We start from the raw sequence: 13,262 nt of genomic DNA on the forward strand, positions 1-13,262 counted from the left end.
AAATAGATTCTGGTACCTGGTAATCGGATCAAACATATTAACAGAGTCTCAGAAATAGGCAGCAGTGTATTACATCAACACTATATTGTCTCTATGGCTAGGGAAGCTTTTGGCTCTTTGCCGTAATTTAGTCTATAGAAATTTTGTTTGTTCACCATTCAGTAGTATACTACAGTGGTTCCTACAGAATGACATCATGTTGATGCAGAAGACTTTCTGACAGAAAACTGATAAGCACCTAGGTCTTTTGTAAAGACACAGCTGATAGTAGGACATGCATTCCATAAAGAAATGTAAGAACATTATACCTTAGTGAATTTTTTGAGGTTACAATGTTTTAGCTTATGTTAAGATATATTCCTGAAGTATAAGCTACTTTATTTTATTTATATTTCTTCATGTCCAGATATAGTAATTGGTTGGTTTTGTTAACTTCAGAGTTAGCATATTAAAATATATACTGAATAATCCACAAAGCTACCATTGGGTTGCTACATGGCAGGCTGACAGGAGAGTGCAGTTTTGAGTATTCATTTTGGAGTTAATTTCTTTGTAAAAGATTATTAGCTTGCTGTTGTACCTAATAGAGAACCAAAGTCCAAATACTGCATATGAATGATAGGAACTACCCATGCAGGACAGAGTTGACAGTCTGCCACCACAGAGAAATAAAATACATGGTCTGAGCAAAATGGGAGGGTCTAAGAGCACATGTACATTAAGTAAGCAAGAAGGCCTTTCTGCATTGCTATCCCTCTCACACCCCACCTCCCATGCCATTATTTCTGAAGTGTTCACTGGCCAATAGATAGTTCTGTATGCAGTGTTGACACTTGCCAACTTAAGATTCTGGTAGAAATTGCTAATTGCCTCCTAATATTATTTTTTGTTCTTTGTTTAGACACAAAACTTTTTTACTCCCTCCAACACAGTTGTCAGTTAACCTAATAGACTTCCTTGGAATTGACTATGATCATATGACTAGGTTCAGATCTGTGATATAGGTAAGCAAATTTGCTTTTCCAGAAAGTTCCTTAAATAATAATTCCCTTTCTTCTCAGTTTCTAGTGGAACATAGGTAGGCCTGGAAATGTTGTAGAGATGAAAGGAGTGGGAGTTGTAAATTCTAGGCTAGCCTGGAAAACTTGAAATCTTTGGTTTAACAGACTTATTAGCAAACAACACTCCATCCCAAACTGTCAAGTAAGTGAAAGACTTGGCTGTTTAGTCTTAGATGGTGTGAAAATCATGGAATGGTTTTGATCTAGGGAACTATCATGGTGAACTTGGACTTTGGGGAATTTACTTTTACACTTCTAGAAACTTGAGCATGAGTTACATTACACGCAGTGCAGGGAAATGGGAAGCCAGAGTGCTAAGCTACTGCTGCTGTCCAGTGAGAGTGTACGTTGGTGATTGTGAATAATACTAGGAGGAAAACACATTAATAACATTTTCTTAAAAATTGATGGTCAACATAGAATATTTGGAGTAACATACCTCAGCCACTGCTAACCCTTTTTTCCCCCTTTGTTTTGCTTCTTCATTGCTACTAAACAGAGCTTTTTGTTTGTTTGTTTTGTTGTTTTGGTTGTTTGAGCTAGAATTTCTCTGTATATGTTACCCTGGCTGTCCTGGAACTCTCTCTGTAGACTAGGCTGAACTTGAACTCACAGAGATTTGCCTGCTTCTACTTCCTGAGTGCTGGGATTAAAGGCCTGCAACACCACTCCCAGCTAAAGAAGGCATTTTAATTCAGTAGGGTAATGTAGTCTAAGCAACTTTATGTAAAGTCAAGTCAATAGTAGTGTTAATTATATACTCTTAGAATTTTACTGTGTGTTGGCTGCTGGCAACTTTATTTACCAATCAAAACCAACCAGGGGTAGGATCCCTCAGGGACATACATGCGAATATGCAGCTTCTTGTGCAATTTTGGGGACCTAATTAACATAATACATGCAGCATTAGGCCAAATCCGAAACAGTAGAAGATCAGAAGTTCAAGGTCATTTTGGACTACATAGGGAGGTTGAAGGCAAGCCTGGTTACGAGAGCCTCTTCAAAAAGGAGAAGGAGGAAGAGGAGGAAGAGAAAAAGAACAGGTATTAGTTTTGAGACAAGATTTTTGTTGTCTCTATTTAAATATTTGTTGCTGAATACACATTCTGTGGATTAATAGCCAAATTTATCCATTATGGCTTCAGAGGGAAGATTGTGACCAGGAGATAGATGTTAGTGTAAAAGAATTTTCCTCCCATGCAATGAAATTAAATACCTATGAGGCTGGAAGCTGGGGTGGTAGTGGCCGCAGTGGCACACACCTTTAATCCCAGCACATGGGAGCTTACTAATGTGCTACACTGGCTGGCCAGCAAACCTCAGGGATCCTCCCATCTCAGCTTCCCAATTTCATGGTTACAGGAGCAGCAACCTGCTTGAAGTGGGTAGGCAGTGGGGATTGTATTCAGGTTGTTATGTTTACACAGAAAGGATTTTACCTAGGGAGCCATCTCTTTAGCACCTAGTTAAGCATTTTTAAGAATATCCCTCAGTTTAGTTTGTTTGATATTTTTCTGGTGATTAGATCAGGGTTATGATTTGGGGGAATTATTATCGGATGCTTTGTTTGCTTTTCATTGCCACAGAGCCTACACAGAGTCTGTGACATCACTGATGGGGTTGATCTTTTTTACTTGGCTAAGATTAGTATGTGTAAGGTTTCTCAGCTGTTGCTACCTTTTTCCTCCTGTTACGGTCTATTATTTGGAAACAAGTCTTTAAATTCCTTTTCTCAAGGGAGGAAAATTAAGGTTCATCTCCCGAAGGGCAAATATATATGTATGAATTCTATGCAGAACATTTATGCTCTCTTTGTCCATATTTGCTCATGCAGTTACTGATTTCAGTTACTTACATATATTCATGTTTGTGCTTTGTCACAGCAGAGACATTATCACTTATTACAATTTTTGGATGCTCTTTGAGGTTCCTTGCTGTTTCTTTTTTAAAGACAAATTCTCCGTATGCTGTTCAATTTAACTTTGGCAGACTCAAGTTTTATTTTTGCCTTGGCCTTCTGTGTATTTGAGTATAGGCACCCACTACTATGCTGGCTTTCATGTGTCCTTACCCCAACTTTTGAAAAGTCCTGCTTTAGTTTTGACATTATAAGATTCTCAGAGACTCTCAGACTTAGTTCTGGAGTCATCTGTGTTTCCAAGTCTTACCTTTCATTAGAGAAAAATGTTTAGAAATCATGTTCTAAATTGGACATAGTACTACCTGAAGACTCAGTAATTCCACTTCTGGGCATATATCCCAAAGATGCTCCAACATACAATAAGGACACATGCTCCACCATGTTCATAGCAGCCTTATTTATAATAGCCAGAAGCTGGAAAGAACCAAGATATCTTTCAGTAGATGAATGGATACAAAAATTGTGGTATATTTACATAGTTGAGTACTACTCAGCTATCAGAAACAATGACTTTATGAAATTCCTAGGAAAATGAATAGAACTAGAGAATATCATCCTGAGTGAGGTAACCCAGTCACAAAAGAACAGACATAATATTCAGTCGCTGATAATTGGATACTAGCCCCAGAAAGATCTGAATACCCCAAAACAACTCACAGACCATATGAGCTCACAAAAAGAAAGACCAAAAAGTGGAAGCCTCAGTCCTTCTTAGAAAGAAAAGTGTATATCACACTCTCAGAGCGGGGTACACCTAGACCTTAAATCATTAGTAAGAGCTAAGAAGATAGCCTTGTGGCAATTTTTGGTATTTAAAAATCATTGTGTTTAATCTATACACACCAAGAAAACTTTGGCTATTTCCATGTTACATTTTGTTTTACATGTACTTTATGCTTATTGTAACTAGTAAGATTTTAATGCATACTATCAAACAAATCAAGTACTGACAAAAATATATTTATATAGTTTTATGCCAAAATGCCTTTCAAAATCTGTACATGTATCTCTGGTTTTTAAAATGAAGTTGTAAGAAAAAAAAAGAAGAGTGTCTTGAGTTAGTTTAACCGAGGCTGGCCTAGAACTCACTGCATAGTGCAGGCTAGCCTCAAACTCACAGAAATCCTCCTTCCCTGTCTTCCCATGTGCTGGAATTATAGGTGTTAGCTTCCATGCCTGGTTTGGCTTGAGTCAGTTTAGAATATAAAAATTAGCATTCTCAATTTTTCTTATGTATTCAAATTCTCAATCTGTAACAGGGCTTTCTTGTGTTTATTTTGTAGAAGTGTTTTATTCTTAGCTCCAACCTATTCTAGTTCCTGTTCTTAGCAACAGTGCTCTGTTCTCTAAATCCCCATTTCTAACTTTGATTTAGATTCCATCTACTTATTCCAGTTTTAGCTCCCTAAATTTCCAAAACATTTACATATACTATGTGCTGAAGTAGCAATGAATACAAACCCAGTTCTTGCTTTGATAAAAAAAAAAGGAAATCATGTTCTAGCTATTAAGTATATATTTAACTTATCCTTCTCCTTCCTTCCTTTTTCTTTCTTTCTTTTGATTTATTTATTTATTTTATATGAGTACATTGTAGCCATTCTCAAACACACCAGAAGAGAGCATCAGATCCCGTTACAGATGGCTGTGAGCCACCATTGTGGTTGCTGGGAATTGAACTCTGGACCTCTGGAAGAGCAGTCAGTGCTCTTACCTGCTGAGCCATCTCTCCAGCCCTCTTTCTTTCTTTCAGACAGGATTTTATATAAATGAGAGTAGGTCACAGTTACTACATTGTTGAGCGATGACCTTAAACTACTGATCCTCTTGCTGCTGTCTTTCAGATGCTGGTAGAACAGGTATACTCTATCATTCCCAGTTTATTTAGTGCTAGGGATTGAAGTCAGAGGTATGTGCATACCAGCCACACATTTGTTCAGTTACAAATAGAGTCATTTTCCTTTCCCTTAGCCAGTGAGCTGGGCTTCCACTGTCAGTGTTTGTCTTGACCAATGAAAATGGCCAGTTGAACTCTTTCTCAGCATCCATGGACTCCTGTAAAGTTTCAAAATCTTCCATATTCCTCCCCCAATCTAGGTAGGTGTAAAGCTCTACTTTTTGATAACAGTTTTCTGTATTATTTACCTTTCCTGTTGATTGTGTCAGGCAGTTTTATGTGTCACAGGTTGTGTCACACCGCAGCTGTATTAATGAGAGTGTTGCAGGATATTTGATTGTACTTCGAACCCTGCTTCCCTGAGGCAGGAAGGAAACATGAACCTGCCAAAGTTAGCTGAATGGTATAGGGAGAATTTGTCTTTAAAAAAGAAAAGGCAAGCAACCTCAAAGAGCATCCAAAAGTTCTAATAAGCTATAATGTCTCTGTTGTGACAAAACATAAGCATAAATATATATGTAATCTATAGAGAAATATTGTTAATACTGTTTTATTTACTAGAAAACCCTGCTTCTAGTTGTGGTGTGGCTCAGCCCTTAGCACACACTTTTAATCCCTCTGGCTGAAATACAGACATACCTTTAGTACACACACTTAATCCCAAATGATAAAGGTAAGATTAGTTTGTTGAAGGAAAAATTTTAAGTCCATGTTTAAAAGTGATGCCTAATTGAGTGGCAGACAAAGTGATGGAATAGAGACAGATTTGACAGAATAGGATATGCTCAACTCTCATGAGAGGAGAGAGGAAATTTAACAGGCAGTACAGGGCTTGGGAGAGGAAGGGAGTACCAGTTTTACCAGGAGTTTTACAGAGACAGGTTGAAGAGAGAACAAGCCAGATACAGGTAAAGACAGAACAAGCCAGAGAATGAGAAGGAGCCAGAAGATTAGAACATATTGCTAGAATTAGTAATAGGCTAAACAGAGCAATTTAGAAGAGGCTTAGAGAGAGAGAAGCCAAATTGAATCAGTCAGTTTGGAGAGGAGTTTGAGCCAGAGTTCAGAAACAACAAGAAAAGGTGAGCTTACTTAGCAATAAGTCTCAGAGGCTGAAAACATTCTAGGCCTAGATAAGACTGTATGGAGGGTAGAAGCTTCCAGGACTAGGCCTAGGTTAGCAGATGGAGCCAGTGAGCCTCAGAGACAATTAATTCAGGAGAATAAGACATATCAGGGTTCTTTAGACCAAGCATCCCAATGTATGAGCCTTTGGAGGTCATTCTCATTCTCAAAACACTACAGTAAACCAAGAATATTACTGGTCATGCAGACATCTGATTAAAAACCAGGTTTGGTAGTTTTATTGAAATAAAAAGTAAAATGAAAATGCAGACTAACAAGATGGGCCATCAGATAAAGGGGCTTGCTGCTAATCCTGCTGACCAAAGAAAGTCTCAGTGAGGGATTATTTTTGTCAGGTTGGCCTTTAGGCATGTCAGTTATTTTGAAATATGTGTTGGTGGTACCATTCCTGAACTGTATAAGGACTACAAAAAGTGAGCCAAGCACAAGCATGTATGAATTCATTGCTTTCCTTCTTGATGATAAATGTAATATGACCAGCTCCCTGAGGCTGATTTTTCTGCTGTGATGGACTGTTACGTGCAACTGTGAGCTAAAAGAAATCTGTTCTTCCCAAAACAGCTTTTGCCAGGGTATGTTACCACAGCAACACAAATGGAGCCAAGACAGCTACCAAAACTTCCAAATCTATGATTGCAAAAACCTCTGGATCACTAAGAATTTCATTGAGTCCAGGCATTCCTGCCATTATAAGCATGCTCTCCCATTCCAGGCATTCCTCCAAGAAAATTACCAGGCTATCAGGAAGGCCACCTGGAAAAGAGCCACACTGAACTCCTGATCACCATCTGCTGCTTCCTGCCTTTGAGATTTTTAGTTCTGTCTTTAGTTCTGTTTCTTTGATCTCTCACTTCATGTTTTCATTCACACTATTTTCATGGTCAGCATGAAGTTGAAATTATTTCAGCTTTGTACTGGCATCTCACCTTTAACCTAGTCCATAAGCAAAGTGAAGAACATGGGTTTCTTCTTCCCAGTGGCCAGGAATGTGTGGCTGGGATGAATTGGGAACTTATTTCAGTGGCTCCATCAAAATACCAAATGGCAGTGTTTGGCTTCTGTAATTTGATGAAGATACTGGCTCTTAGTCATATAGAGTAGCTGGGTGAAGATTTAGCCTGGTAGCATCTGTAAACAGTCTGTTACTACCTGTTGGTGACTTTTTGTTGTTTTTTGTTTATCACCACTTAGGGTTTCAGTAATAGCTCCTCTTCCTTCTTAAAAGTATTTGCTCAATCCATCATCCTGGTTGTTTCAGCATTTTCATCTCCCATTTTTTGAGGACACAAGATGTTTGGTTCAATTGTACTTGACAATCATGATTGACAATTATGATTAAAAATTATGATTTTCAGTTTCTAATTACCATTCCTGCCTTTGCAGTTTCTTCTTTTCAGTATTCTTGTTTCCTCAATATTTTATTGGCTTTATGAAGACCAGGGCAATACTTTACTTACCGAACTCTACTTTTTCACAAAATGCATCTTCTGATATACATGGCACACTCAGATCTTGCTTACAGTTACATGAGTGCTGTGTTGGGGTTCTGTAGAGGAACAGAACCAATTGCATATATATTTAAAAGAACATTTATTAGATGGCTTACACTATATAAGTTAGTCTAACCATCACTGTCTCACACCAGAAAGTCTGAGAATCCACTCAGTTTATGAGGCTGGGTGTCTCTGGAGTTTCAATCTGGTGATGGTCAGAAGACCTTCTGGAGAGAGACTGTCTTCAGTCGACATGGGAACTTGAAGCATCTGACTTTAATATCATCAGGGGACTCAGCAGTGGCAAGAACAGGTTAAATGAACTCTCCAGCGAGAGTAAAGGCTGAGCAAACAAGAAACAAATATCTTGAGCTAGTGATGCCTCGGTGGTCAGGAGTGCTTGCTGTTCTTCTATAATATGAATCTAACATCCATGACTAGAGGCTTACAGTTGCATGTAACTATGCCTATATGGGTTCTGATGCTCTCTGATGGGCTCCACAGGCACCTGCACACACATGATATGCACACACATGCACACACTAAAACCTTAAAAGAAAAAACGAGACAGTGAAAACATTTCCCTTTTTCATTCTCACTTCTCTGAGCTGCTCCTCAGAAGGGTTGTTAGGGTTGTTCTTGTCATTTCCATTCAGGCACTCTAAACAGTCTGATGGACGTGCTCATTTGGAGGCTCTCTGATTCCAGGTTTCCCAAGCTGACAATGAAAACTAACCATCACAGGCTGGTAACAAACAGCTCACCAAGTGAACGTACATGATTGGAGGCAATAGATATGGGCCCTGCTGAGAAGATTGCCATCAGGTCCTGGCTCAGCATGATGGCTGAGAAGGGCCACTGCCAATATGACTAGATAAGGATCTCTGCCACAGGCTCTCTCCTCTAATTTAATAGATATATGTCTATCAGTGCCACATTATCTTTATTGTAGTAACATTATAGGAAGTCTTGTAATTAGATACTCCTGATGTAGTCTTTAAAAATATTTCTGGCTATTTAAATCAACTTCTCAATAAAAAACAAGTTTATATCAATTTAACTAATTAATCAATTCATTTATTTTGTAGTGTTGGTAATTGAATCTATGTTCTTGCATATTCTAAATAAGCCCTCACCACTGAACTATGTCCATGACATCTACTGAAAGTTTGATTAGGAATTCATTGACTAACTCCTTTGATGGGATAGATTGTCCTCTAAAGCTGAGTTTTAGTGCAACTCCAGTTACGATAATTGCGTTCTGTGGCAATTCATTCTGTTGTGTGGTGCCTATAGGATGTCCCCTGATTTTTACCTTCCCAGTGCTAGAATTACAGGCATCACACATTTGGATTTTTATATGAATGCTAGATGTTTGAACTTTGTTTGTTATTTCTTTGTAATAACTTAAAAATACATACTTCTGCCTTGGGTCTTCCCCAATATATCTTCTATATATCAACTATTTGAACAAAGTTATCATGTATTGCTAACCTTTCTTTTTAAGATAGTTTTTTGAAGAGACCGTCGTTTTATATAGTTATTTTCAGATTAACAGTTTGAGAGAGTTTGATCTAGCAAGGTGCCTCTTATACTATGGTTTAGTTTGTACTCCAGTGACAAAAATACAGACCCATACTGTGTTAAGGAATGAAGAAGTATTTTAAGTATAGCTTAGCTGTTTGTTTGAAGATGCCATGGTGCTTCCAGAAGTTAGTGGAGGAGATAGAGCCTGGAGAGCTATGCAGTCTTTTTCTGATGACATTTGTTTTCTTCCTACATGTCTGTTTTGCTCCATTGACAAACCTCCATGTAGAATATTACTCCTGCTCTATGCCTTTACTTTCACATGTAAACTCCTGTAGTTGCCTGAGGTCTTGTTTTTTCTTCAGTGCTGGAGATTGAAGCCAAGGACTTACTTGTACATATCAAGCAAGCACTCTTCTTCTGAATTATATCACCAGCTCATATATAAGCTTTACTGACCAAGTCATTTTCTTCTCTTCCCTCCTTCTTCCCTCCTTCCCTCCCTCTTTCCTTCCTTCATTTTTTCTATTTATTTAAACAGAACAACAACAAAACAGGGGCTTTCTGTGTGGCCCTGGCTGGCCTGGAATTTGCAGTATAGACTAGTATAGTTTTGAATTCACAAAAATCTGCCCATCTCTGCCTCTAACAAGGATTGCAAGTGTGATACACCTAGCTCAAAATTTTTTAATTAAAAAGATTTGTACATGAAAACTATGTCTATAAAATTTCCACTCCTTCCTTTCCCACCAAGTCCTCCTGTTTCTCCACTCCCTTTTATACATATTTTTAGGTATACATTTTCTTTAAGGTGTTGTCTTCTGTTTGAAATTTTCTAGAGTAGGAATTTGATTATATAAGCTATTTTTAAATCCAGGTAATTCTAGTAATAAATTTCTTGACAGTTTATAGATCTCTACACATATAATAATCCTATTAATTTATTCAACAGATATCTTTCTAAGTACCTAATACATTCCAGAAACTATGGGTAGTATCAGAGCAAAGCCACTCAAACTATTGATCTCATTTTTATAAAGTAAGACAGACAGGAAACAGTAACCATAGTAACATGTTAGTGATTATGGTGTAAACTGTTGCTGAACACAATTACTGCCCTTCATAGATGTGTACAGATGGACATTGTAGGTGCTCTGTAGATTACCACTGATTTAATTGTTTAGATAACTGTGTCACAGAAGAAGGTAATTTAGTGAATTATATATTAGAATAGCATTTTTCAGTTTAAGGTTTTGTAATCAAGCAGAATACATATGCATTCTAAGCATATAGAAAACACTCTTTATAATAGCTGGTAAAAATCAATAGATATTAAATAAATATAGTTTTTCTTTTTTCCATTAATGTATTTATTTGATTTACATCCTGATAGCAACCCCCACTTCCTAGTTCCCCTTCACAGGTCTCCTCCCCTATCACTCCTCCCCTTCACCTCTGAGAAGAGCCCATCCTGGCACATCAAGTCATTGCAGGTCTAGGCACATCTTCTCCCACTGAGGCCAGACAAGGTAGCCTCTGTTAGGGGAACAGGATCCACAGGTAGGCAACAGAGTCGGAGTAAGCTGCTGCTCCATTTGTTGGGGGACTCACATGAAGACCAAGATGCACATGTTACATATGTGTGGGGGCCTAGGTCTTTGGTTGGTGGTAGCCATTTATGTATGGAGAGAGAGAGAAAGGGAGAGGGAGGAGAATTAAGTTCTCAACCCAGTTAACCCCTGTTTATTGCTCAGTTCTTTAAAGATGTTCATCTTCCTCATAGCCATTAGCATCTCCATACCTTTGTATGTTGTAGCTGTAGTGTGTTTTGCACCTTAAAGGTCATCTATTAAGGTTAGAATGTCTATTTTGCTAAGGGTTGAGGGCTGTTTGGTTTATCTTATGATACTTGGTAATCTTTGTGGCTGGCTTACATATCTCCACAGCTCCACCAGGAAAGAGGCTTACCAAACATAAGAGAAAGAAAGCAGTCTGACTGAGGCTATATGGTATCACCTTTTTTCTTTTCTTTTCTTTTTCTTTCTTTCTTTCTTTCTTTCTTTCTTTCTTTCTTTCTTTCTTTCTTTCTTTCTTTCTCTCTCTCTCTCTCCCTCCCTCCCTCCCTCCCTCCCTCCCTCCCTCCCTCCCTCCCTCCCTCCCTCCTTCCTTCCTTTCTTTGCCATCCAGATTCTTTATTTCCTTTTGTACATCAGACCACAAATTCATGGGGAATGGGCTCCAGCAACTCTGGCTCTTTACCGTTAGTCCTCACAAACTGCATTTCTCTGGGTGGCGCAGGCTGGCACATTTCAGCTGAACCCAGGTGCCCTTCTCCTTGGCTTCCTTTTTCTTCTGTTCCTTCTCCTTCACCCGCTTCAGGAAGCTGTCTCTGCTCTTCGAGTGCTTGATGTGCTCAATCCGCACATTGATCCTCTTGGTCAGAATCTTGCCCTTAACTTGCTTGTTTGCAATGATGCCCACAGCATGCTGGGTGACACTGTAGACTCTTCTGGTTCTTCCATGGTAAAACTTACGGGTCATTCCTTTCTGAACAGTGCTCATTCCCTTGATGTCTACAATATCATGTTCTTGTAGATTCGCATGTATGTGGCCAAAGGAACAACTCCATATTTCCTAAAAGGCCTCAAGAACAGAGTGAGTGCCCCTCCTCGTTCCCTTTGTGTTCGTCATTTTGGTGGGTTAACTGAAGATGGCTGCCGCAGCTGATAGTATCACTTTTTATAAATTTATTTTAGGTAGTTTGTCTCATCCATTCATAGTCTTTTCACAGAAGACCATTTCAAATACTCTATTGTCTTTTTGAGTTTCTTGATACACAGACTCCATCTTGTCATCATAGTTTTGTACTTTTTGTTCGGGTAGAAAACCAGGAGCCAGAAAGGAAAGCACAGAGGCCTGGATAAATGACAGCTTCCTCCCTTTTCCATTTTGTGTGGTACAGTGTTTGTGTGCTAAGCATTGTTCTACTGTAGGAGTGGTTAGTCTTTTCTTGAGGAATTCCCTTTCTCTGTCTTGTCATCCTGATTCATTTACTAGGTAGTCCATCCAAATAGGAGTAACTTCTGCAGTTACTTTGATTGACATGACCTACTTCTCTTGTAGACATAAAATAAAAATCTGTCAATCAAGTCTTCCCTTCTCTATAAAAAATGTCCTGACAACATTTTTCAATAGAATCACTTTTACCCATAGGATGATTATCATAACTTAAATATAAACTTTGTTAGTACGTTTAAGCATTCAGAATAACTCACAAAATCAAACAGAAATCAGAAAGTATTGTTTCCTTTTTATAGGTGAATTCTTATGTTCCTCAAATGTCATTAATGACAGTAATTTACACCTCTGATATTTAGAAAGCATGTCGTTATAGCTCTTTCTTTTGGGGATGGCAAGGTTCTTTGTGTAGTTCTGGTTAGCCTTGAATTTGTACTCTTTCTGCTTCAGTGTCAGAAAGTTAAAGTTAGTTAAAGTTAGTAATTAAAGTTAGTTACTACTTGGCTTCTTTGTATATTTTGCTTATAATAAAAGATTTCCCCACCTTGATTTTATATTTTCTAACCAAATATTTTCTTCAAATAATAACAAGTCTTAATACTCATAGTTCACATTTTCATGTGCATTTACAAATGTGTCAGCATTTCAAACAAAGCCATCATGTTATTGAAACACTATATATTATGATATCAATAAATAATATGTTGCTTTTGGAGAGTCACACTCTATCAAGGAGGAACTTTTTTCTCTTTCAAATTGTACATAATTTAAAATGAATTAGTATTAATTAACCAGCTAATAATTGCAATGCTGGCAATTGAAAAGCAGAGTTTAGGGATATGGGTCAGTGGGATAGCATTTGACCGGCATGTGGGAGGCAGCCAGGTTCAATCACCTAGGACTTTGAGAAGAGGATATAAAAATCAACTTAGATCTAACATGTATTTTCATCTCCAGCTGTCTTATAGATTATATTTCTAATGTTCAATTTTAAATGGATCCTTTCTTTGACGTCACAGGCTAATTTTATAACAACTGATGTATAGATTGTGGTTTTTAACCTTGAGATATTTGGTAATGTCTGGAAACATTTCATTCTTGGTTGTAACAACTTCCTCCTTCCTTGGGGAGATGGTAAGTGTTGTGTTCCAGTGAGTTGGAGCTGAGGGTGCTGCTAAACATACCACAGTGCTCCAGGC

At 38.1% G+C, this 13,262-nt stretch overlaps 1 protein-coding gene across 4 annotated transcripts in view; it reads left to right on the forward strand.

Moving 5' to 3' along the window:
* SBF2 (SET binding factor 2) overlaps positions 1–13,262 on the forward strand; it is a 334,193-nt gene that overhangs the window by 37,961 nt on the left and 282,970 nt on the right. The gene's annotated exons all lie outside the window — the stretch shown is intronic.

Source organism: Micromys minutus (assembly GCF_963924665.1).
Source record: "Micromys minutus genome assembly, chromosome: 2".
Taxonomy (NCBI): Eukaryota; Metazoa; Chordata; class Mammalia; order Rodentia; family Muridae; genus Micromys; species Micromys minutus.